This window comes from Bos grunniens, chromosome 6 (genome assembly GCF_055505025.1).
Source record: "Bos grunniens cultivar Pamir isolate PY7600 chromosome 6, Bosgru_T2T1.0, whole genome shotgun sequence".
Taxonomy (NCBI): Eukaryota; Metazoa; Chordata; class Mammalia; order Artiodactyla; family Bovidae; genus Bos; species Bos grunniens.
In genome coordinates, this window is record NC_141170.1 from 21,255,123 (window position 1) to 21,282,080 (window position 26,958).

Sequence of the window (26,958 nt, forward strand, 5' to 3'; positions counted from 1 at the left end):
GCGGGGAAGGCCTCCTTGTGGTTCTGGGCACTCAGCCCACGTCTGCGTAACTGCGGCAACCCCCTCCCTACGTCCCGTTTCTAGTCTTCATCCTCACAAAACCGTTTCCCGCACAGTCCAGCAGAAGCCTGTGTTCGTTTTCTGATGCTGCAGAGCAAATCTCCAGGGATGGGTGGTGTAAAACCATACCTCCTGTGAGCTCACATTGCTGGAGGGGTAGGGTAGCTGGATTCTCTGCTCAGTACCTCGCCGGGCTGAAATCAAGTGGTTGGTTGGCTGTGTTTTCAGCAGGAACTCAAGATCCCGTTCCAAGCCCCTTCAGGTGGCTGATAGATTTCAGTCCCTTTCTGTTGCAGGATTGAAATTCCCGTGTGTCTGCTGCCCGTCAGTCAGGGACCACTCTCAGCTACTGTGCACCATTCCCACTCCTTCTCACATGGCCCCTCCAGTAGTAGAGAATATCCATCATGTCAAATTTATCTCCTGATTTGAATTTCTGTTGCTCTGATGAGTTCAGTCCATTTTAAGGGCTTACCTGATGGGGTCGCAAAGACTCAGACATGACTGAGCAACTGAACTGAACTAAGCTGATTAGGTCAGGCTCACCTAGGATAATCTCCTTATCTTCAAGTCAAATGACTTGGGACCTTGATCATGTCTGGAAAATTAGTGTTTCATTCAATAACTGAGAGAGGACATGTGTACATGGTGGAACTACCTTAGAATTACAAAGATATATGCTTAAAGCTTTTCAGTGGCCGTTCATTTTACCTATTTCATAAAGTTCATGCTCCTTAGCATGGCATTGTTTTTGTTGTTCAGTCTCTAAGTCGTGTCCGACTCCTTGCAACCCCATGAACTGAAGCGTGCCAGGCTTCCCTGTCCTTCACTATCTCCCTGAGTTCGCTCAAACTCATGTCCACTGAGTCAGTGATGCTATCTAACCATCTCATTATCTGCTGCCCTCTTCTCCTTCTGCCTTCAATCTTTTCCAGCATCACAGTCTTCCAATGAGTCAGCTCTTCGCATCAGGTGGCCAGAGTGTTGGAGCTTCAGCTTCAGCATCAGTCCTTCCAATGAATATTCAGGAATAATTTCCTTTAGGATTGACTGGTTGGAACTCCTTGCAGTCCAAGGGATCCTCAAGAGTCTTCTCAAGCACCACAATTTGAAAACATCAATTTTTTGGTGCTCAGCCTCCTTTATGGCCCAACTCTTGCATCCATACATGACTACTGGAAAAACCACAGCTTTGATTATACACACCTCTATCAGCAAAATGATGCCTTTGCTTTTTAATATGCTGTCTAGGTTTATCATAGCTTTCCTTCCAAGGAGCAAACATCTTTTAATTTCATGGCTGCAGTTACCGTCAACAGTGATTTTGGAGCCCAAGAAAATAAAATCTGTCACTGCTTCCACTTTTCCATCTTCTGTTTGCCATGAAGTGATGGGACTGATGCCATGATCTTAGTTTTTTGAATACTGAGTTTTAAGCCAGATTTTTCACTTTCCTCTTTCACCCTCATCAAGAGGCTCTTTAGTTTCTCTTCACTTTCTGCCATTAGAGTGATATTGGTATCATCTGCATATCTGAGGTTGTTGATATTTCTCCTGGCAGTCTTGATTCCAGGTTGTGATTCCTGGTGAAGAGTTCTGACAAAACACCGAGGACCAAGACAGGGAAACTGAGGCTGGAAGCCTAGCTGTAGGGACAAGCCCAATCCACTGACAGTAAGGAACTTGGGGACAGTGGGCTGATCCCTGGCTGTGTGATGTGAGTTTCCATCCTCGGTACTCACTTTCTGAATCTCTATTGCCATTTATCCAATTTTGTTGAAAATGATGGTTTACAGGTCTGTTTCTTGGTCTCCTGGAGGTGGGAATCAATGAAGATTTCCCTTCTGTTCCTGGTTTCCAACACAGTTGTCTTCAATATTCTCCACATAATTATTGGTTCTCAACCTGGGAGCTTCCCGCATGAAATTAGAAACTGGCCCCAGCCAGGGAGGGCAGGGATCAGTTGAAGGTAAAAGCAGACTGCCCACATTGATAGGTGGTCATTTTAACAAGCAAGAGGACTAACCACAGATGTGTGTCTCCAGCCGCTGCAGGACAAGTCGGTCTGTGGCCCACCCACCAGTATCTTAAAGTTTACACAGAGGCCCATCTTAACAGGGTTCCATCATGTGCCAGTCCAGGTGGTCTCAACAACACATTGCTGTCTTAAGGCTGTGTTCTTGGAATAGCTTTGGCTGTGGGAACACTGGACAGAACATTTCACAGACAGGAGTGGAGGCGGGGAGCCTCTGATTACTTGGGGTGCAGCTCATAGGTCAGTCATCAGTCAGGTGCTTTCTATGACCTCTTCCAACAATGGTCAAGTTGCCAAAGGGGGTGGGGTGAAGCATGAAGCCTGCCAGGACCAATAGGGTCTGGCTGTTGACTTCACTTTTCTGAATGACCTCCTCAAAGTGACTTGGAGAAAATTGTTTGTTGTAATGATGTTTGATTCAATATTCTCTTTAGAACTAAAACTGGACAGTTCTCATGGTACAGCTCTAGGGGATAGAGGGCATGCACTAACCTTCTTTCTTTCTCTGCTCTTTGTGGACCCATCTCCAAGTGCTTGCTTGTTTTGCTATAAAGCTTTTTTTTTGCTTACTCATAGTTTCTATTAATACTGCCTCATAATTTTGGATTGCATGTTCCTTTGGCTTGCCATGAACCCAAGTCTGTTTTAGGGCTTTTTTCAACTTCATTTCATATCACCAGCTGGTACTCTCTGCATGACTTAACTCAAACTTAGGAGGCAGAGAACTTAGTCATCCCAGCTCATCTTTTTTTAACACCAGCAAGCCAAAGGCTTAGCTTAGTTCAGGTGCTCAGCATTAGCTTAAGTACCTGAAGCCTGTATGATTGGAGAAGGGAAATAAAAGGGATTGTGTGCATATAATGTAATGGCTTAGATACCAGGGGTCTGAGGGTGGGAAAATTTTCCTCCAAAGAAGATGTAGGTTAGCAGACATCAATTGACATTTCTTTAAAAAAAAATACATGTGTATATATCTTTGGCTGTGCTGGGTCTTAGTTGCCACGTGGGGGAATCTTTAGTTGCAGTATGTGGGATCTAGTTCCCTGACCAGGGATCAAACCCAGGTCCCCTGCTTTGGGAGCATGGAGTCTTAGCCACTGGGCCATCAGGTAAGTACCCAATTGATATCTCTGCATCCAGCAGTGAGATGAGTCCTTGAGGGGGGATTGAGCGTTAACTCAGGCATTTAAATATCATCACTAAATACTGTTCAAGAGGAGGCTTGTGAGGGAAAAATGAAACCAATATTCAGCAAAGTCGAATTGGGAACAGAAGGCAGTGAGCAATCTGAGGAGTCTAAGGAGTATGTCTAATGGCAGCTGATCTTTGTTTTCCAAGTTAGCACCTGCCATTCGTACTTTATTGGGCAATAGGAGAAACAGGGCAAGTCCGCAAGGCTGTACACCTACAGAGAGACGTATTGGGCTGATCCAAAATAAAAGCTGAGAGTTCCTGTAAGTGTCGTTAGTATGCACCAATGGCCTTCGTTCACTGAAGACTTAACTTGGTGCCAAGCACCATCATAAATACTGGGACTGTGGCAACTCTTCCTCAACCTTGACACTCCATAATCCCCTTCCCTGATTTATTTTTGCTAATAGCACTTTTACATTTCTAAAAAAGCTACCATTTCACTTACTTCTTTATTTTTTAATTCATCCCCTGTAATCTAAGATCCATGGGGTCTAAGCTCTATGAGAACAGGGATGGTCTGTATCTTTTTTTTTTTTTCAGTTTTATATTTGGAACATCCAGAAAATATCTTTCTCAAAAATTACTGGCTGAATAAATTAATGAATTCCGTCATTTACTTGGTTACTTGGGGGTAAGTAGCTGGCAGTGATTGTGAGGAAGATGAGGGAGGTAGGGGGAGTCATGTTAGAAGAACCCCTCCCACTTCTCGTGTTAGTTGATCAGTCGTGTCCAACTCTTTGAAACCCCATACTGTAGCTGGCCAGACTCCTCTGGCCATGGAATTCTCCAGGAAAGAATACTAGAGTGGGTTGCCATTCCCTTCTCCAGGGGATCTTCCCAACCCAAGGATCGAACCTGGGTCTCCTGCATTGCATGCAGATTCTTTACCATCTGAGCCACCAGGGAAGCCCATTTAAATCATTTATCTGTGTTATTTGCACAGAAAATAAGAGATCATAGTCATAAGTCAGAAACAATACAAGTGTTCCCTGGAAAACATGGATGAGGTGTGTATACATTTCTGGATTAATAAGAGAGGATTTTCCCCTCCAATTGAGTAAGAATATGTCTCAACATGATTCAGTTCAGTTCAGTTCAGTCGCTCAGTAGTGTCCGACTCTTTGCAACCCCATGAATCGCAGCACGCCAGGCCTCCCTGTCCATCACCAACTCCCGGAGTTCACTCAGACCCTCGTCCATTGAGTCAGTGATGCCATCCAGCCATCTCATCCTCTGTCGTCCCCTTCTCCTCCTGCACCCAATCCCTCCCAGCATCAGAGTCTTTTCCAATGAGTCAACTCTTCACATGAGGTGGCCAAAGTACTGGAGTTTCAGCTTTAGCATCAGTCCTTCCAAAGAAATCCCAGGACTGATCTCCTTTAGAATGGACTGGTTGGATCTCCTTTCAGTCCAAGGCACTCTCAAGAGTCTTCTCCAACACCACAGTTCAAAAGCATCAATTCTTCGGCGCTCACCCTTCTTCACAGTCCAACTCTCACATCCATACATGACCACTGGAAAAACCATAGCCTTGACAAGACGGACCTTTGTTGGCAAAGTAATATCTCTGCTTTTCAATATGCTATCTAGGTTGGACGTAACTTTTCTTCCAAGGAGTAAGCGTCTTTTAATTTCATGGCTGCAGTCACCATCTGCAGTGATTTTGGAGCCTCAAAAAAATAAAGTCTGACACTGTTTCCACTGTTTCCCCATCTATTTCCCATGAAGTGATGGGACCGGATGCCATGATCTTCGTTTTCTGAATGTTGAGCCTTAAGCCAACTTTTTCACTCTCCTCTTTCACTTTCATCAAGAGGCTTTTTAGTTCCTCTTCACTTTCTGCCATAAGGGTGGTGTCATCTGCATATCTGAGGTTATTGATATTTCTCCCAACAATCTTGATTCCAGCTTGTGTTTCTTCCAGTCCAGCATTTCTCATGATGTACTTTGCATATAAGTTAAATAAGCAGGGTGACAATATACAGCCTCAACATGTTTACCAGTATACTAATCATTATAGGCTATATTATGCTGTGATGACAAATAAGCCCATGATTTAGCTTAACTCGACACAACATATGGAACACTGAGTAGCAGAAAGCTCTGCTCCATAGAGCCACTCAGGAACCCAGGCTAACAATGTTTCCAGCACCTTTGACACCAGCACCTCAAAACTTCAGTTTGCTGCTGCAAGAAAAAAGAGAACAAAGACAATGCACTCTCTATGTTTGCTCAGACCTTGCCCCTTTCTCTAATAGGACCATGTCATTCTCCAACATGACCTCAGGGGAGATTGGGAGGGATCCCCATTCAGGAGGAAGAGAAAAACAGTTATAGTAAGTACACAGCCAGTGACCCATACTGTGGAGGGATCACTAATGTTTAACATAAAAGCCCTTGAAAGGAGTGGTGGTGGGAGGAACTGGGAGATTGGGACTGACGCAAATACACTGTTGATACTATGTATAGTGAGCATGCTAAATTGCTTCAGTGGTGTGGGACTTTTTGCAGCCTTATTGACTGTGGCCTTCCAGGCTCCTCTGTCCATGGGTTTGCATGCCCTCCTTCAGGGAATGTTTCCGGCCCAGGGATCGAACCTGAGTCTCTTGCATCTCCTGTATCAGCCGGCAGGTTCTTTACTACTAACACCACCTGGGAAACCCTTATTTATCGAGTAGATAACTAATGAGAACATACTGTACAGCGAATTCTACTTATTTTACTCTGAGACCTGAATGGAGAAAAAGTCCAAAAGGGAGGGGATATATGTTTATATATGGCTGATTCATTGTGTTCTACAGTAGAAACTAATACAATGTTATATAAACTAACACAATGCAGCTATACTCCGATAAAGATAAATTTTAAAAAGGTCCTTGGAGAACACAGAATTGACTTTTTGGGTCAAGTTGTTTGGTTTAACAAGATTTGAAATTTAGGGCTAGAACTAAATTATGATAATTACATAAATGTTTTTGCAAAAAACACTTCAAGCAAAATTTTTTTAGGAAATTAAAGGAAAACATCACAGAAGGATGTCAACATGTAGTCACTGACCCACTTGAATAATTGGATCAAGACTCTCTGGCTTGTTGGAAAAATTTGGATTTAAACCAGCTCTCTCAGCACTCATTTCCTTTACCCTCATTGAGTCGGAATTTGTTGTTGTTATTATTGTTGTTTTTAATCTCTTATTAATGTAAAATTGCTCCAGCAGAATCTATCCTTCTGAGTAGAAATGTCTATTTGGGCCTGACCTCCAAGGCCCCTTTAAACATGAAAAGCAAGTGCTTACTATCTTCTGAAGACAACAGATTCTGGTTTTTTATCTTATTATGAAGGAAATTCCGTCATACCAGCTCAGTCACTAACCTCGAGCTCTCAGGCTTGGCAGGAGAAGTTGTGCATAGTCTCAACAAGCCCAGTTATCATAAATTCACCCTGCTGCTCGTGGGAAATGTTTGCAGAGAGTGACTGCATGAACAGGCAGTTGATGAACTTATATTGACACATCACAATCACCCAAAGTCCACAGTTTACCTTAGGGCTCATTCTTGGTGTATAATAACATGATAACAGTTATCCATCAACATATAGTATCACACAGAAGTAGTTTCACTACCCTAAAAATCCTCTGTGGTTTGCTTATTCATTCCTTCCTCTACTTCCTGGCAACCACTGATTTTTTTTTTAATTTATTTATTTTTAGTTGAAGGATAATTGCTTTACAGTATTGTGTTGGTTTCTGCCATACGTCACCATGCATCAGCTATAGATATACATATGTCCCCTCCCTCTGGAACCTCCCTCCCACCTCCCACCCCTTTCCACCCCTCTAGGTTGTCACAGAGCCCTGGTTTGAGTTCCCTAAGTCATACAGAAAAAAACTGCCACTGGCTGTTTTCCATATGGTAGTGTATGTTTGAATGCTGCTCTCTCCATTTGTCTCACCATCTCCCTTCTCACTCCCGTGTTCACAAGTCTGTTCTCTATGCCTGCATCTCCATTGCTGCCCTGCAAATAGGTTCATCAGTACATCTTTCTAGATTCCATGCATGCGAGCATGCTAAGTCTCTTCAGTCGTGTCTGACTCTTTACTATCCTATGGACTGTATTCCGCTGGCCTCCTCTATCCATGGGATTCTCCAGGCAAGAATACTGGAACGGATTGCCATGCCCTCCTTCAAGGGATCTTCCTAACCCAGGGATTGAACCCATGTCTCTTATGTCTCCTGCATTGGCAGGCTGGTTCTTTACCACTAGCACCACCTGGGACACTCCCTAGATTCCATATATATACATCGATACATGATATTTGTTTTTCTTTTTCTGACTTACTTCATTCTGTATAATAGGCTCTAGGTTCATCCACCTCATTAAAACTGACAACTGTGTTCCTTTTTCTGACTGAGTAATATTCCATTGTGTATATGTACCACAACCTCTTTATCCATTCATCTGTCAATGGACATCTAAAGAAGCCAATCTGAGAAAGCTACATACTGTATGATTCCAACTCTATGACGTTCTGGAAAAGATAAAGCTGGAGGCAATAAAAAGATCAGTGGTTGGAAACCACTTAGCCTTTTCTGGAATGTCACAGAGTTGGAATCATACAGCATGTAGCTTTTTCAGACTGGCTTCTTTCACTAGTAATATGCATTTAAATTTCCTTCAGGTCTTTTCATGGTTTCATAGCTCATTTCTTTTTAGCACTGAATGGTATTCCATTGTCTAGTACCACAATTTGTCTATCCATTCACCTACTGAAGAACATTTTGTTTGCTTTCAAGTTTTGGCAGTTATGCATAAATCTGCTATTAACATCTATGTACAGGGTTTTTGTGTGAACATAAGTTTTTGACTCCCTTGGGTACATACCAAGAAGCATGATTGCTGGATTGTGTGGTCAAGGTATATTTAGCTTTGTTAAGGAATTGCCAAACTCTTCCAAAGGGGTTGTACCACTTTCCATTCCCCTGTTGCTTCACACCCTCGCCAACATCTGATGTCAGTGTTCTGGATTTTGGTCGTTCTAATACGTGTGTGGTATCTCATTTTAATTTGCATTTCTCTGATAATATATGATGTGAAGCATCTTTTCAAATGCTTATTTGCCATCTGTATTCTGTATATCTTCTTTGGTGAGGTGTCTGTTAAGATCTTTGGCCCATTTTTTGTTTTCTTATTGTTGAGTTTTCAGAATTTTTTGTATATTTTGGATAACAATTCTTTATCAGGTATGTTCTTTGCAGATGTATTTTCCCGTCTTTTCAGTCCCTTGACACTGCTTTTTGCAACACAGAAGTGTTTAATTTTAAAGTCTAGCTTGTCAATTATTTCTCTCATAGGTGGTACCTTTGATGCTATATCTAAAAAAGGTATTGACATCCATAACCAAGGTCATCTATATGTTCTCCTGTGTTATCTCCTAGGAATGTTGTAGTGTTGCTCTTTACATTTAGATCCATTTGAGTTTATTTTTGTGAAAAGTGTTAGGTCTGTGTCCAGATTGACTTTTTGTCTTCCCTGTGGGTGTCTAGTTGGCACAACACCATTTGTTGAAAAGACTGTCTTTGCTCCATTGTGTTACCCCTTGGCTCCTTCGTCAAAGGCAAGTTGAATATAGTTATGCCGGTCTGTTTCTGGGTTCTGTATTCTGTTCCGTTGATTTTTTTCCCCATTCTTTTGCCAGTACTATGTCTTGATCACTGTAGCTTCTTTCTAGTCATTTTCGTTGTTATTTGTACACACACTTCAGGAGGCTGAAGTAAATGGGCGTGGCTGCAGTTTATAGCTGCTTTGAGTGTAGGCTATTTGCAAATCAAGTTCATTTTCAGAGTGTATGAGAATTCTTAGACCCTTGAAATCAGGACACCTGCACTGGACTGACATTAGATTACAAAAAATAAATAAACACCTGCATCTCCTCCATGATTTTCATTAAATTAACACAATTCAGAGCTACATTTCAAATGTGTGGATGGAATCTTTTAAAAAGTAACCAAGCAAATAAATCCCCTTAATCCATTGCAAGGTTTAATATTAAGCTGAATTCCTAGATAATGTTAAGACTAACACTGACTTTAGATAAATTCCAAATTTTAGCCAAAACAAATAGATTTCATAGAGAATAGCGTTCAAATTCAGTCAAAGAGCAGGAGGACTCTCCCGGGCAAACATTAGTGAAATAACTCTTTCTTCCTCTATGAATTCTGTCATGCTTTCCCTTGCTCTCTCATCTATTTGGTGATTAGGTACAGAAATTCCTTAGTTCTTATCATGCCAGGTCAAGGTGAGTCCAGGAATAGACCAAATGTAACAATAAATTAAGGTGGATCAACCTCTGTTTCTTTTTCTTTTTGCTATTTGTACACTGATAGATTGATACTAAAAGGTAAATCCTAAAATTAAAAACAGAAGGTTAAGAAGAATATAGTGGCTGTATTTCCATGTTCAATTTGTATGTTTAACTTTCCCTAAAACTTTAAGTAAATACATTAACATCGTACATTGGGAAATAAAGAATTAGAAGGAGAGTGACTCAGTGAAACTAAACACCAGTTTAGCAAATAAAGCACCTAATACCAGGTTCCAAACCTGCAGTGGTGGCTCATCCTCTGTGTTTCTTAGATTTTTTTTTTAAAGCAATTCAAAACCTAAATGGATTTTTCTCCATTAAGAGTTTGTCTAATACTTCGATTTGTCTTTAACCATCAAGTACTCTTTTATAATGCAAAAGTAATTTTATTTATGATTATAAATTAGATGAAAGAGACACTCGGGACGAATAAACTATCCTTTCGGAATACTGAGGATCAGAAAGAAAGTGTTCTTGAGTGCGACTACTAGGCGTTATGTTTTCCTGTTGTTGCACAGGTGGGCTTTGCATTTGCTGTGTGTCTGCCCTTTTCCAAAGGAAGCTGCCTTTTCCCAACAGTTGGAAGGTGTTTGTTTCCCTGCCCACAAATATGACTGGGGATGAAGTCCATGGAGGTATTCAGGCTCACCTGGCATAGTGTATGAAGGAGTCAGCTGCCCACATTCTGTAAGCTGAAGTGCCCCCCCAACCAGGAGTAGCATCTGATGTTTATGTGCTCACATCAGTCCAAACTGAAAAAGTAGAAAGTACTAACACCAAAAACTAGTTTTGTGTTTGGATGGAGGGTACAGTTTTCACTTCTCTTCAAGGCTGATTAATGACATGATTTGTACCAGCAATCACTTGTCAGTTATAAGCAGCAGGCAGCAGATGATACTGTAACTGTCTGCTGGATGATAATTTTTAGAGAGGAGTGTTCAAAAATAAAATTGGTTTAGGAAACAATGTAATTAAATAAGCAGCCAAGAGAAAATACTTCAACTGTTCTTATAGCCCTACTCTGCCCTTGTCTATTCGGCTAAGAGTTTTTTCCTAGGGATTGATTGTTACTATCAATTTCTAAATGGATTCCAGTGTTGCCTTTAGACATGATTCCATAACTGCAGTTGCGTGGGGTATAGAAATGCCCTTGGGCATGCATGCGTGCGTGCTTACATGCATTCTCAGTCACTTCAGTAGTGTCTGGCTCTTTGCAACCCTATGGACTGTAGTCCACCAGGCTTCTCTGTCCCTGGGATTCTCCAGGCAAAAATACTGGAATGGGTTGCCATGGCCTCCTCCAGGGGATCTTCCTGACTCAGGGATTGAACCTGTGTCTTCTGCATTGCAGGCACAATGCAGAGCCACCCGGGAAGCCCAGAAATGCCCTTAATGGGTTTCTCTGGTAGCTCAGCTGGTAAACAATCCACCTGCAGCGCAGGAGACCTGGGTTGCATCCCTGGGTTGGGAAGATCTAGATGAAGGCATGGCAACCAACACCAGTATTTTTGCCTGGTGAATCCCCATGGTCAGAGGAGCCTGGTGGGCTATAGTCAATGGGGTCGAAAAGAGTCAGACGACTGAGCAACTAAGCACAGCACTCATGGCAAATCTATTCAGTTTCAGTTGTTTGTTTTAATGTTATCTGTGTTTCAGATAGAAACTTAAGAGGAATTCCACCAAAGGAGGGAATCCTCTTTATTTTAATAAATTGTGCCTAAGCCAATAACACTTTGTGCCAATCAAACAACAAAAACTACCACCAACAGAACAACAGCAACCAACCAACAAACCAAAACACACCAGTCTCATAATCTGTAAAATTCTTACAGGTTAAATCAGTTCAATATTTTGAACTGAGTCAGATTTAGTATTTATCTGTAAAAAAAAAATGAAACATAACAGAAACAATTATATTCCTTCTCTACTCTGTACTCATTCTGAAAAAAAAAAAATGGCATCTTTCAAAGAAAGACCAGTGTAGGTGGTGAAGAAATATATTGCTGTTTATGACCTAGCAGTGTTCCATAATGTTTTAGAAAGACTGTAAAATATTTTATGAATATGAATTACCATTATTACCTAAGACTCTATTTAGCAGAGCTGGACTATAGCATCAATGTCTGCCAGTAACTGAAGAACATTGGCAAGCGGTTTGTCATGTCACCACTACATGGAATGTTCATCCTTTCTGAGTCACATCTACCACCTTGCCTTGGATGCTCTGCACAGACACTGGGAAAATAAGGAATCCTGAAAGATTGCTGGTGCTACTTGATATCATTTAGAATTAACAGGATCTGCTTTTCATGTCCTTCATAAATTAATCAGCTCTTTTCTTAGCTTCAGAGAAAGAAATTATCAATATGGTATGTTGATGAACAGCATAGATTTTGGAGGCAGACAATGTTGGATTCAAATTCTTGCTTTGTCATTACATAGATGATCTTAAGCCATTTATTTCAGTTTATTAAATGTAAGTTTCCCAGTTTCCATAAATACTAATCATGCTTCATAGGATTTTGCCTAATTCAATGCCTGGGATATCATTGTTGAGTGAGTATGATTAACTGGGGTTATCTCTGACTATTTAACTATCAGTCTAGGGGAGTATGTGTGTGTGTGAACACTTAGTTACAATATCTGATGAGAAAATAATCAATACAAGGTGGTTACATAATGGCATCAGAGCCTCTCTCCCTGCTCAGTTCAGTTCAGTCGCTCAGTCGTGTCCGACTCTTTGCGACCCCATGAATCGCAGCACGCCAGGCCTCCCTGTCCATCACCAACTCCTGGAGTTCACCCAGACCCACGTCCATCGAGTCAGTGATGCCATCCAGCCATCTCATCCTCTGTCATCCCTTTCTCCTCCTGCCCCCAATCCCTCCCAGCATCAGAGTCTTTTCCAATGAGTCAACTCTTCGCATGAGGTGGCCCAAGTACTGGAGTTTCAGCTTTAGCATCATTCCTTCCAAAGAAATCCCAGGGCTGATCTCCTTCAGAATGGACTGGTTGGATCTCCTTTCAGTCCAAGGGACTCTCAAGAGTCTTCTCCAACACCACAGTTCAAAAGCATCAATTCTTCAGCGCTCAGCCTTTTTCACAGTCATTCCTCTCCAGATTTTTCCACATGTCTCGTGAAGATCTTATTTGTAAGAAACAGGAACCAGCTCTGGCTAATAGAAACAGAAAAAGAAATGTGATATAATCACAGAATGGTACACATGGCAGTGAAAGAAAATGAACTATTGCTATATACAATGTCCTATAATATATCTGTTTTACAGTTTTACCTTTCATAATAAAATTTCAGATTAAATGTCCCTGGCATGTGTCCTCTCTACTATCACTGTAAATTCCATTTCTTTTGTTTCTTTGAGAGAAACTAATCTTTGTGTGTGGCTTCCCTGGTGGCTAGATGGTAAAGAATCTACCTGCCAATGCAGGAGATGTGGGTTCGATTCCTGGGTCAGGACGATCCCCTGGAGAAGGAACTGGCAACCTACTCCTGTATTCTTGCTGGAGAATCCCATGGACAGAGGAGCCTGGTGGGTTACAGTCCATGGGGTCGAAAAAGAGTCGGACACAATTTAATGACCAAACAATAACAACCACCTTTGTGTGGTGCTAGCCAGGCTCCTTTGCCCATGGAATGTTTCCAGGCAAGAAAACTTGCCTGGAATTTCCAGGGGATCTTCCAGACCCAGGTATTGAGCCCTCATCTCTTGCGTCTCCTGCATTGGCAGTCGAATTCTTTACCTCTGAGCCACCTGAGAAGCGTTATTCTCTCTTATTGTGAATTAAATCCAACATGCCATCTCTCCCAGGGAATTTCACACATTAAAATTTTTGCTGTTAATTACAGAATGAATATCTTTTCCCTAGAAAAGAAATTTCAAGTGCAGATAATCCAAAGATGGGCTTCCTAACCTCTGCACTTGAAATTGTACCACCTGTTTGCTTTTTGGGAGAATGATGCCCATGGCTATGGCTCCATTTGTGGTCTGCCAAATATTAAATCAAATTATTAGTATGAATTTTATCATTTATATCTATATTGTACAATGTCAGATTTAAATGTCAGTATAAGAGCATTGAACTTATCTGCTGACTTCCTGAAATTGTACAATTAATTCTTAGTAGCTTGTGCACATATATGTATCATTCTTAGCAGAATGGCAGACACACTGCACAACGGTGTGTGCATGGGAGAAAGCAAAAATATTTGGTGGCAGCGAAAAGTTCAAATTGCTGCAAGAAGGCAGGGTAAGGCCAAAATGTAGTACAAATTTAACATCAATGAAGGCATTTAAAATCAGGGCTCCACAGCGGGGAGTGCTCTTTGAGCCTTATGGTGCCCAGGGCAGACCCTGAGGCAAACAAACTACCCCTCAGCTGTACCCTCATCATGTCCTTTCCTTCTCCTGGAGTCTATCTGTGCCCTGTCTCCACTCCCTCACTCTTTACACCTCTGTCTTTCCTGGTTTGTGACCACAGTGGCCTAAATATTTGCCAAGCTCCTAGTCTCTCCTCTCAAATGCATGCTCCTGTCTGCTGCCCAGCAAATCCATTCACATATTGTTGTAAAAGTCTCATGGGCCTCTTACCTACTTCTCCAGAGTCATCATGCTCTACCTCTGTCTCACTCTTTAAGATCTAACAGCCCCAAATTATCTGTGGTTCATATAAAAACCCGAGAGTAGGAAATGGCAACCCATTCCAGTATTCTTGCCTGGAAAATTCCATGGACAGAGGAGGCTGGTGGGCTATATAGTCCATAGGGTCCCAGAGAGTCAGACATAAAAACTCAACACTTCTTTATATTGCATACCTCTTGTACTCATGACATTTTCTCTTCCTTTGACACCATATGTCTCTTTCTCTATCCCCAGCAACCCACCCCCACCATCCACCCTGCCCCATACCACTTCTTTGACTACCTAAACTTTTCCTCCTGTCCTCAGGTCCTGTACCACCTTCCTCCAGAAACCTTCTGGTCACAAGAACCCCTCTTCTGGCTGTGCTAGCTGCTCTTCCTTTGCTCCAACTGCATCTTCTGTATATCTATGTCCTGAATGTGTACCACTCCTTTGAATATTATTTGTTCACCTCTCTCTCCCACTAGACTGGGAGAGCTCCCTGAGAGTAAGACAGCATCGTATTCACCTGAGTATCCCCAGGGCCTGCTCAGTACTGATGTACAAAATCCTGTCCATGCAAATATCTGCAACTGTTTTGTCACTAGTCAAGGCAACATTCAATTTATTTGGAAACCTTTCCTACACCAATTGCTTGTGCTTAAGTCGCTTCAGTTGTGTCTGACTCTTTGTGACCTTATGGACTGTAGCCCACCAGGCTCCTCTGTCCAAAGGATTTACCAAGGATTTACCACTGGAGTGGATAGCCGTTTCCTCCTCCAGGGGATCTTCCTGACCCAGAGATAGAATCCACATCTCTTATGTCTCCTGCATTGGCAGGTGGGTTCCTTACCACTGGTTCCACCTAATTGCCTCAAAGTCCTTCCTCCTGATATTGAATTTGTTTGTTGTTTTGTTGTTTTTGCTGGGAAGCCTTCTATTCATTTTCTAGGGTTTCCAAATTGGGTGACTGAAACAACAGAAATTTGCTTTCTCATGGTTCTGTGAGACTAGAAGTCTGAGATGAAGCTGTCACCAGAGTTGGTTTGAGACTTCCCTCCTGGGCTCACAGATGGCCATGTTCTCCTTGTGTCTTCACACGACCTTCCTTTCGTGTGCATCTGTGTATACATTGCCTCTTCTTATAAAGACTGCAGTTATTTGGATTGGGGCCCACACTGATGATCTCATTTTAACTTAATCACCTCTTTAAACACCCTACCTCTAAACACAGTTACATGCTGAGGGGCTGGGAGTTAGGACTGCAATGTATGATTTTGAAATAAGCTTATAACTCTGCTTACCTATTGCTGCTGCTGCTGCTGCTAAGTTGCTTCAGTCGTGTCTGACTCTGTGTGACCCCATAGATGGCAGCCCACCAGGCTCCCCAGTCCCTGGGATTCTCCAGGCAAGAACACTGGAGTGGGTTGCCATTTCCTTCTCCATACTTTCCCCTAAATTTGCCACCAGTCACCAAGCAGATCCCATCTGCAAAGATGCAAGTTACAGCATCCTTCCCTCCCTCCTGTAAAAGTTCCATATGGTTATTTTATGACCCTATACTTCCCGAATCATTTTGCATATGACATTGACCTCCAGTGATACATGGGAGGTCAATACAAGGGAGAGAACTACTTCTTCTTTTATGTGATATTTTCTCATGTTCGGATAGATGATGACTTTGCATTTTTATTTTCCTTCCTATTTTTTCTGAACTCCTAGATAATTTAGGGTTCTTATCATACAAGTGAATGGACAAATTGTGTGGTGTAACTATCACACCTAGGTTTTGATGTATCAAAAAGCTGTACAATTTTTATGTGTTGTTGGTTGTTTTCAGATACATTGCCTTATTGGATCTTCTTTTTAAAAACTGCAAATTATATACTATACTTTTTATTGCTAAAGAAATGTGGAACCCCAAAGAGGTCATATACCAAGTGAGTGTCAAAGCTATTCAGAAATCCAAGACTTCAGAATGAGGGACCACAGCTATTTTTGCTTTATCATTATTATCTTGTTTACATGGTCCTTAGAGCCAGACTTCTACTTTTAAAATAAGCATTTAGTTTCATTCTTTTACAAGTGGTTGACCAGTTTTCCCAGCACCACTTGTTAAAGAGATTGTCTTTAATCCATTGTACATTCTTGCCTCCTTTGTCAAAGATAAGGTGTCCATAGGTGCGTGGATTTATCTCTGGGCTTTCTATTTTGTTCCATTGATCTATATTTCTGTCTTTGTGCCAGTACCATACTCTCTTGGTAACTGTGGCTTTGTAATAGAGCCTGAAGTCAGGTAGGTTGATTCCTCCAGTTCCATTCTTCTTTCTCAAGATAGCTTTGGCTATTCGAGGTTTTTTGTATTTCCATACAAATTGTGAAATTATTTGTTCTAGCTCTGTGAAGAATACTGTTGGTAGCTTGATAGGGATTGCATTGAATCTATAAATTGCTTTGGGTAGTATACTCATTTTCACTATATTGATTCTTCCAATCCATGAACATGGTATATTTCTCCATCTATTAGTGTCCTCTTTGATTTCTTTCACCAGTGTTTTATAGTTTTCTATATATAGGTCTTTAGTTTCTTTAGGTAGATATATTCCTAAGTATTTTATTCTTTCTGTTGCAATGGTGAATGGAATTGTTTCCTTAATTTCTCTTTCAGTTTTCTCATTATCAGTGTATAGGAATGCAAGGGATTTTTATGTGTTGATTTTATATCCTGCAACTTTACTATAATCATTGATTAGTTCTAGTAATTTTCTGGTGGAGTCTTTAGGGTTTTCTATGTAAAGGATCATGTCATCTGCAAACAGTGAGAGTTTTACTTCTTCTTTTCCAATTTGGATTCCTTTTATTTCTTTTTCTGCTCTGATTGCTGTGGCCAAAACTTCCAAAACTATGTTGAATAGTAATGGTGAAAGTGGGCACCCTTATCTTGTTCCTGACTTTAGAAGAAATGCTTTCAATTTTTCACCATTGAGGATAATGTTTGCTGTGGGTTTGTCATATATAGCTTTCATTATGTTGAGGTATGTTCCTTCTATTCCTGCTTTCTGGAGAGTTCTTATCATAAATGGATGTTGAATTTTGTCAAAGGCTTTCTCTGCATCTATTGAGATAATCATATGGTTTTTGTTTTTCAATTTGTTAATGTGGTGTATAACATTGATTGATTTGCAGATATTGAAGAATCCTTGCATCCCTGGGATAAAGCCCACTTGGTCATGGTGTATGATCTTTTTAATGTGTTGTTGGATTCTGATTGCTAGAATTTTGTTAAGGATTTTTGCATCTATGTTCATCAGTGATATTGGCCTGTAGTTTTCTTTTTTTGTGGGATCTTTGTCAGGTTTTGGTATTAGGGTGATGGTGGCCTCATAGAATGAGTTTGGAAGTTTACCTTCCTCTGCAATTTTCTGGAAGAGTTTGAGCAGGATAGGTGTTAGCTCTTCTCTAAATTTTTGGTAGAATTCAGCTGTGAAGCCGTCTGGACCTGGGGTTTGTTTGCTGGAAGATTTTTGATTACAGTTTCAATTTCCGTGCTTGTGATGGGTCTGTTAAAATTTTCTATTTCTTCCTGGTCCAGTTTTGGAAAGTTGTACTTTTCTAAGAATTTGTCCATTTCTTCCACGTTGTCCATTTTATTGGCATGTAATTGTTGATAGTAGTCTCTTATGATCCTTTGTATTTCTGTGTTGTCTGTTGTGATCTCTCCATTTTCATTTCTAATTTTATTGATTTGATTTTTCTCCCTTTGTTTCTTGATGAGTCTGGCTAATGGTTTGTCAATTTTATTTATCCTTTCAAAGAACCAGCTTTGGGCTTTGTTGATTTTTGCTATGGTCTCTTTTGTTTCTTTTGCATTTATTTCTGCCCTAATTTGTAAGATTTCTTTCCTTCTACTAACCCTGGGGTTCTTCATTTCTTCCTTTTCTAGTTGCTTTAGGTGTAGGGTTAGGTTATTTATTTGACTTTTTTCTTGTTTCTTTAGGTATGCCTGTATTGCTATGAACTTTCCCCTTAGGACTGCTTTTAAAGTGTCCCACAGGTTTTGAGTTGTTGTGTTTTCATTTTCATTCGTTTCTATGCAAATTTTGATTTCTTTTTTGATTTCTTCTGTGATTTGTTGGTTATTCAGCAGGGTGTTGTTCAGCCTCCATATGTTGGAATTTTTAATAGTTTTTCTCCTGTAATTGAGATCTAATCTTACTGCATTGTGGTCAGAAAAGATGCTTGGAATGATTTCTATTTTTTTGAATTTACCAAGGCTGGATTTATGGCCCAGGATGTGATCTATCCTAGAACACTTTCTAACACCTTACACAAAAATAAACTCAAAATGGATTAAAGATCTAAATGTAAGACCAGAAACTATAAAACTCCTAGAGGAGAACATAGGCAAAACACTCTCCGACACACATCACAGCAGGATCCTCTATGACCCACCTCCCAGAATATTGGAAATAAAAGCAAAAATAAACAAATGGGACCTAATTAACCTTAAAAGCTTCTGCACAACAAAGGAAACTATTAGCAAGGTGAAAAGGCAGCCTTCAGAATGGGAGAAAATAATAGCAAATGAAGCAACAGACAAACAACTAATCTCAAAAATATACAAGCAACTCCTACAGCTCAACTCCAGAAAAATAAATGACCCAATCAAAAAATGGGCCAAAGAACTAAATAGACATTTCTCCAAAGAAGACATACAGATGGCTAACAAACACATGAAAAGATGCTCAACATCACTCATTATCAGAGAAATGCAAATCAAGACCACTATGAGGTACCATTTCATGCCAGTCAGAATGGCTGCGATCCAAAAGTCTACAAGCAATAAATGCTGAAGAGGGTGTGGAGAAAAGGGAACTCTCTTACACTGTTGGTGGGAATGCATACTAGTACAGCCACTATGGAGAACAGTGTGGAGATTCCTTAAAAACCTGGAAATAGAACTGCCTTATGATCCAGCAATCCCACTGCTGGGCATACACACTGAGGAAACCAGAAGGGAAAGAGACACGTGTACCCCAATGTTCATTGCAGCACTGTTTATAATAGCCAGGACATGGAAGCAACCTAGATGCCCATCAGCAGATGAATGGATAAGAAAGGTGTGGTACATATACACAATGGAGTATTACTCAGCCATTAAAAAGAATACATTTGAATCAGTTCTAATGAGATGGATGAAACTGGAACCTATTATACAGAGTGAAGTAAGCCAGAAAGAAAAACACCAATACAGTATACTAACGCATATATATGGAATTTAGAAAGATGGTAACAATAACCCTGTGTAGTACGAGACTGCAAAAGAGACACTGATGTATAGAACAGTCTTATGGACTCTGTGGGAGAGGGAGAGGGTGGGGAGATTTGGGAGAATGACATTGAAACATGTATAATATCATGTATGAAATGAGTCACCAGTCCAGGTTCGATGCACGGTACTGGATGCTTGGGGCTGGTGCAGTGGGACGACCCAGAGGGAGGGTAGGGGAGGGAGGAGGGAGGAGGGTTCAGGATGGGGAACGCGGGTATACCTGTGGCGGATTCATTTCGATATTTGGCAAAACTAATACAATATTGTAAAGTTTAAAAATAAAATAAAATTAAAAAAAAATAAAATAAAATAAGCATTTATGTTTATGAGCCAATTCTTATTTTATTAACTCATGATTGATTATTTTTTAATATTTAAAATATTTCTATTTTAGACTTTGTGTTTTACTTAAAATTTTTAATTATAATTTATAATTTAAAAGTTCTGAATATTTTAAATTTAAAAGTAAACATGCCACTTGAACTTAATTGATAAATTTCTAAATAATTTTCTTGTGCCTTTTATAATATTTTAAAATCTATAATTGCTATAAATTTTATTGAAACATTTTTATAAACCTTGATATTGCTTATGTAATCAGTATTTTATATAAAAAGTCATAAATTTAGTATAGAGCTAAGTTACAGTAACTCAGAGGATAATTTTCTGACTGACAGTAGAGAAAATGTATTAAATTGTAATAGGGAATTGAGCATTATTATGTAATTTCTTTGCTGACTTGAATTTTAACTTAAATCCTCCAGGTAAGCCTATGACGTAGGTATCATTTTGTATGTTTGTGGAGACTGATGCTTAGTGATTCAGCAACCTACTCTAGATCTCCATGCTAGCATGTTATGGGGCTGGAATTTGATTCCGTGCCTCTGACTCCATCCCCATGCTTGTTTCATTGTGACACAAGCTAAAGAGATTACAGGAGAGACACGTAGTCAGCAATTACTCATTGAAACCAGTGACATGTTGGATTCAGACACTTGAAGCCAGTGAAGCCCATAAAAGAGGCATTGCTTTGCTTTGGTTGGTCATCTAACACTTGAGTTTCCAATCTCTATGACCCTTGGTATCTTCATCTATAAATATGAGATTAATTGTGGCATCTTCTTCAAAAGTTTGCTGTGTTGAAAAAAGCGTGTGTATACATACAGGATACACATATGATATATGGTAGTTGTATAAACTTATTTAGATATTGTGTTTTATTTATAAGTCTAATCCTTTCAAAAAGCAGTATAGATAGTAAATAGCCATGGCCATAAAAATGTCCATAATTTTGGCACAGGAACCCTACTCACGGAAAAATATTCTAAAGAAATAATTTAAAATACCAAAAAAGTATATTTTCATAGGTATTAATTGCAGGGGAAAATAGTTTGATAGTTCCTCAAAATGTGAAATATAGAAATGTCTTATGATCTGGCATTTCCACACCTAGGTGTATAACCAAGAGAAATGAAAATTTGTACATGAGTGCTCATAAATGCCTTATTCATAATAGCCCCAAAGTAAAAACAACTTATTTGAATAAATAGATCAATAAAATATGGTATATCCATTCAAAGGAATTTTTTTGGACAACAAAAATGATGAAGTGATGATATATCCTACAACATGGATAATCTTTGAGAATATTACACTAGGTGAAACTCACAGAAGACAGTATATTGTATGATTTCATTTATGTAAATATAAAATGTTTAGAATGGGCAAAAATACAAATAGAAAGTTGACTAGTGGTTGCCTAAGACTGGGGGGAGGGGACAGGGGAATGGTGGAGAGTTACTAATAGGTAAAGAGTTTCTTTTGGCAGGGGACACAGATACCTTAAAATTACATTGTTGTAATGGCTGCACAAACCTAGACAACATATTAAAAAGCAGAGACATTACTTTGCTAACAAAGTTCCATATAGTTAAAACTGTAGTTTTTCCAGTAGTCATGTATGTGTGTGAGAGTTGGACCATAAAGAAGGCTGAGCACTGAAGAACTGATGCTTTTGAACTGTGGTGCTGGAGAAAACTCGAGAGTCCCTTGGATGGCAAGGAGATCAAACCAGTCAATCCTAAAGGGAATCAACCCTGAATATTCATTGGAAGGACTGATGCTGAAGCTGAAGCTCCAATACTTTGGCCACCTGATGCAAAGAGCTGACTCATTGGAAAAGACCCTGATGCTGGGAAAGATGGAAGGCGGGAGGAGAAGGGGATGATAGAGGATGAGATGGTTGGATGGCATCACCGACTCCATGGACTTGAGTTTGAACAAACTCCAGGAGATGGTGATGGACAGGCAAGCCTGGTGTGCTGCAGTCCATGGGCTTTGCAAAGAGTCAGACATCACTGAGCGACTGAACAACAATGGCTGCACAACCTAATGAGGTTTTTTTTTTTTTTTTTCTGAGAAATAGTGAATTGCTCACCTTAAATGGGTGAAGTGAATGGCATGTGAATTGTATCAATAGAACTGTTTATGGGGAGGGAGGTGGGAGCGGGGTTCAGGATTGGGAACACATGTACACCCGTGGTGGATTCATGTTGATGTATGGCAAAACCAATACAATATTGTAAAGTAATTAGCCTCTAATTAAAATAAATAAATTTAAATTAAAAAAATAAAAACGTCAAAAAAATTACAGTGAAAAAATGGAAATAAAATATGTATCAGGATAGTAAATGACATTATACTGCATCCTGTTGATGGAACATGATGTAATCACTAAATATCATAAGCCCTAGAACTACATAACAACACAGAACATACATAATGTGATGTTCAGAGTAAAGCAAAGTGATGCTGTAGCTAAATATACATTCATCTGGATAAAGGCTGGCAGGAATCAGAGAGAGGAGACTGTGGTGAGGGGGATGTGCCACTTTCTTTCAAAAGTCTCATTAATGTTGTTGAGCATTTTGAAGGCACTTGTTTTAATGTGTTTTGTAATGGCAGCCTTGTGGTAAGTACAGGTGGTACTGAAGATGCATAAATCATAGGAAAGGAAGGCAAAAGCACAAGGGACATTTAAAAATCAACATGTAAAATATCTAAGAATTAGAAATTGACATGCAAAGATTCAGCAGAGCATTTAAGGGAAATGCATACTGGGGGAGGCACTGAAGAATATTTAAGTAGCTCAGGTTCTCCCAGGATTCTGCCCAGAAATTTAAAAACTGGAGTGCCTACAAGTCTGTTCTTCCCCATGAGCCTCTCTCTGCTCACAGGTTTTGAGGGGAGGGGATTTGCATATACCAGAGCTGGTGTGGGTCTGTGATAATAACCCAAAGGAAGCGGGAGCACTTAGCAGCGGGTGCAGTTTACTTAAGTTCACCAAAATTGTACTGGAGTGTGGAAAAAGGGAGGAAGTCTGGTCAAGCCTGAGTGAGTCAACATGTAATGGCCCTCCACCCAGCTCTCCTCCCTTCCCAAGGCCACCTCACCTCTGCGTCTGTGTGCTTGACCCTTGCTAAGAAGGAACTCCGGCTGGCCTGGGTGGGGTGAACCCAGATTCCTGTTGATTGGTCCCAACTCTTCGGCTGGGGGGACAGAGGGTAGAGGGGCCAGAGCAATGGGGCCTGGCCCCTCCTCTCTATGTAGCTATATCACATCCCTTTTAGGAATTTTCCCTTCCCTGGTTCCCACTAAATATTTGAAATATATTCCCCTCCTGAGTCCCAGAAGCAGCTCTTGAAAGTACTGCTCATAAGTTTCCTGTGCTGAAAAAAGTGTGTATACATATATGCAATACATACACATATGTGATACACATATGACGTATGGTAGCTGTGTGAGCCAGCCCAATCCTTTTGAAAAGCAGTATAGATAGTAAATCAAAAGAGCCATAAAAATGTCCATATCTTTGGCATAGGAACCCTACTCCTGGGAAAAATATTCTAAAGAAATGATTCAAAAGGCTAAAAATAAAAAAGAGTGTGTTTTCATAGGTGTTAATTACAGGGAAAAGTAACTTGATATTTCCTCAAAAGGTGCAATATAGAAGTGTCTCATGATCCTTTGGGGTAAAATTGTCCTCAGTCCTTTGGGAGCACTCTGTAGGTGGAAGGTGCGGTCATCTTTAATCTGGATAAAGAATGGGTGACAAGTTGAGGATGGATGAGGGGTGGCCGTCTTTGAAGTAGAATCTGCTTGTATCTCAAAACAGAACACATTGTTTACAGCCCTGAGGTGTGGGGAGGAGGTACAGGCAGTTGATTGACATCCACATCCATGTTTTCTATGGAATACAAATCAGAAAAAAGAGGGGGTGTATGTATACATACGGGGCTTCCCTGGTGGCTCAGACAATAAAATATCTGCCTGCAATATGGGAGATCCAGGTTTGATCCCTGGGTCAGGAAGATCCCCTGGAGAAGAGAATGGCTACACTCCAGTGTTCTTGGCAGGAGAATTCAATGGGCAAAGGAGCCTAGAGGGCTACAGTCCATGGGGTCTTAAAGAGTCGGACACAGCTATGGGACTAACACAACATGTACACATACAGCTGATTCACTTTGCTGTCCAGTAGAAACTAGCACAATATTTTAAAGCCACTGTGCATGTGTGTGTGTTAGTCACTCATTTGTGTCTGACTCTTTAAGACCCCTGGACTGTAGCCCGCCAGGCTCTTCTGTCCATGGAATTCTCCAGGCAAGAATACTGGAGTGGGTTGCCATTCCCTTCTCCAGGAGATCTTCCCTACCCAGGGATCAAACCCAGGTCTCCCCCATAAAAGGCAGATTCTTATCATCTAAGCCACTGGGAAAGCCCCTGTAAAGCAACTACTCTGCAGTAAAAATTAATTTTTTAAAAAAATCAAGATTTCTGAGCAAAGACGCATTCTTTTCTTCAGAGTTATTAGGGTTGTTTGAGCTGCCCAGTGACACCCCCTTGGACAGATGCCACCTGCACTGATCCCACTGCTCGGTCAGCGAGCTGAGCTGCGAGGTGATCCCTGTGTCCTTCCTCCTCAAAATTCTGGATTATTTCTGTCCTTCGGCACCAGGAATTGCCCTTATATTCCAGACTCCAGGGTAAACACTGAAGGTTGTAATTACAGTTCATGGTCTTAACCACTTCTTTGGTCTCCTTTTAGGAATCCAGTCTTAGAAAAGTAACCCCAGGTACCTGTCATTGCAGAGAGCTCTCAGCAGTTCTGTAGCTTCTCAGGAATGCTCTGAAGTTATTATGGGAAGAAGATAAAGGGGCAGTTTCACCCTTATCTTGCAGAGAGCTGGAGAGGATGGCCAGATTTGCCTGAGGCTTTGACTTTTCCCAAAGTTTCTCTTATTCCACTTTAAGACCATCCTCAGAGTCCCTGTCCCCACATAGAGCAAACAATAGGTTAGATGGGGAACAGCTCCCAGTATCAGCCACCCAGCCACTCAACTACCCAAATAATAGCAACAACAAACCCTGGGTTGGAAAACCTAAAATGACCAAATGAGAGAGGGAAAAGGAAATACTATTTAGGGGGGCAGGAGGAGAAGGAGGTGACGTAGGTTGGATGTCAAGAGGATGAGATGGTTGGATGGCATCACTGACTCAATGAAAGTGAGTTTGAGCAAGCTCCGGGAGATTGTGAAGGACAGGGAAGCCCAGTGTGCTGCAGTCCATGAAGTCTCAGAGTCAGACACGACTTAGAGACTGAATGACAACAACAGTTTAGTCATAACAACATGCCCCTGACTACTCTGTGTTTTGTATGTGAACCCATTATCTCAGAAATATCCTTTTATATATGGCCCAGAATCATCACGTGTTTTCCCACCACACAAATGATTTCTAGGTAAGAGATCTATGCTTTGGGACTCGTACGTCGTTTCAGTCTTAAATATACCCAGTGCAATCATATCAAGGGACTCTTTGGTCCCAAAGAAAATCAAGCTTCACATCCACCTAAGAAAACTAGTTACCTGTTGCCATAGCAACTGGACCAGCCTTAGAGGGAAGGGCAGAGTTCCTCAAATTCAACTACTACGTCTGCAGATTGACTTCCTTGAAACTGAGTCATGTGTCCTGATCATCAACACTGAACTGTTATTTTCATTTAAAAAAAAAAGTCACAGTCTCAGTTGATGTACTTCAGCTTTTTCTCTGGTGCCACTCAATGAATGTCTTTTTATCTCTGAAAGGTCGGATTTGGTAACTGGATCCTTTAGAACTTTCATGCGTGCCCTAACGTGGTTGGGACCTGGGCCAATAGGTTTGGTAGTAATTAAACGTTGATGGCTGGAACATGACCTGTGAAATGAGTTGCTGGTCTCAGCTTCACTCCTAATGAACAGAAAGCCATATGCCTTGGAATTTGACCATCACCCCTGTTTCTAGACTACAGGAAGAAAGTCAGAGGTTTGAATGGCTTCTCCTGGGGATGGACTGCAGGGGCCTCTTCCCCAGCTTTGCCTTTCTAGGCCACAGATAGCTCCACAATTCGTCTCAAAATGCCCTGCGAGATATGTGTAAATAATGTGAACCACATTTACAGGCAGGGCCACCCTGGTCGAAAGTACGAGTAATTTGCCCAGAGTAAGATAATTAGTAACAGCAGGGGTAGAGATTCCAGAGGGTGTACTCCATTCCTTTGCTAGGACCACTGAAAAAAATCTTTCTTTCACTCAAGAAACACGGCCAATTAATGGACAGCAGGAGGCGGGGATGAGTCAATACTTGCTTGATTCAGTTTTAAAGGTCATTTTTATTTTATGGGGTTGTTGGTACCTACAGTTAAGATTTTTTTTTTTTCAATAACAAGTATCTTGATATTTCCTCTAATGAGACTGAAAAATGTGCTTAGTGAGAATGAGAGCTGAGGGCCAGAGAGAGCTGGATCAGCTGGGGTGTTTCTATATAAAGAAAAGATTCAGCTAACAAAAGGCAAGAGTACTGTCATAGAAAGCACCTATATCTACGTCTTAGTCCGTTCAGGCTGCTCTAACAAAATGCCACAGATTGGGAGTTTATAAGCAGCAGACTTTTATTTCTCAGATTTCTGGTGACTCGAGGTCTAAGATCAGGGTGTCAGCACAGTTGAGTGAGGGTCTTCTTCCAGGGCACAGACTTGTCCTTGTATCCTCACATGGGAAAGAGGTCAGCCAGCACCTTGGGATGTCTTTTACAAAGACATTAATCCCAATCATTCCCAAATCACTGTCTAAAGCCCCCACCTCCTAATCCCTTCACCATTTGGGGCTTAGGAGTTTTTTAAGGTTTTTTTTTTTTTTTTTCTGATGTGAACCATCCTTAAAGTCTCCACTGAATTTGTTGCAATATCATCTCTGCTTTTTATGTTTTGTTTTTATTGGCTGCGGGGCATACAGGACCTCAGCTC

The 26,958-nt window shown here is 40.8% G+C and overlaps 1 protein-coding gene across 4 annotated transcripts in view; it reads left to right on the forward strand.

Annotated features, from left to right (window-relative positions):
- Positions 1-26,958, forward strand: part of RASGEF1B (RasGEF domain family member 1B) — a 660,269-nt gene that overhangs the window by 459,360 nt on the left and 173,951 nt on the right. The window lies entirely within an intron of this gene.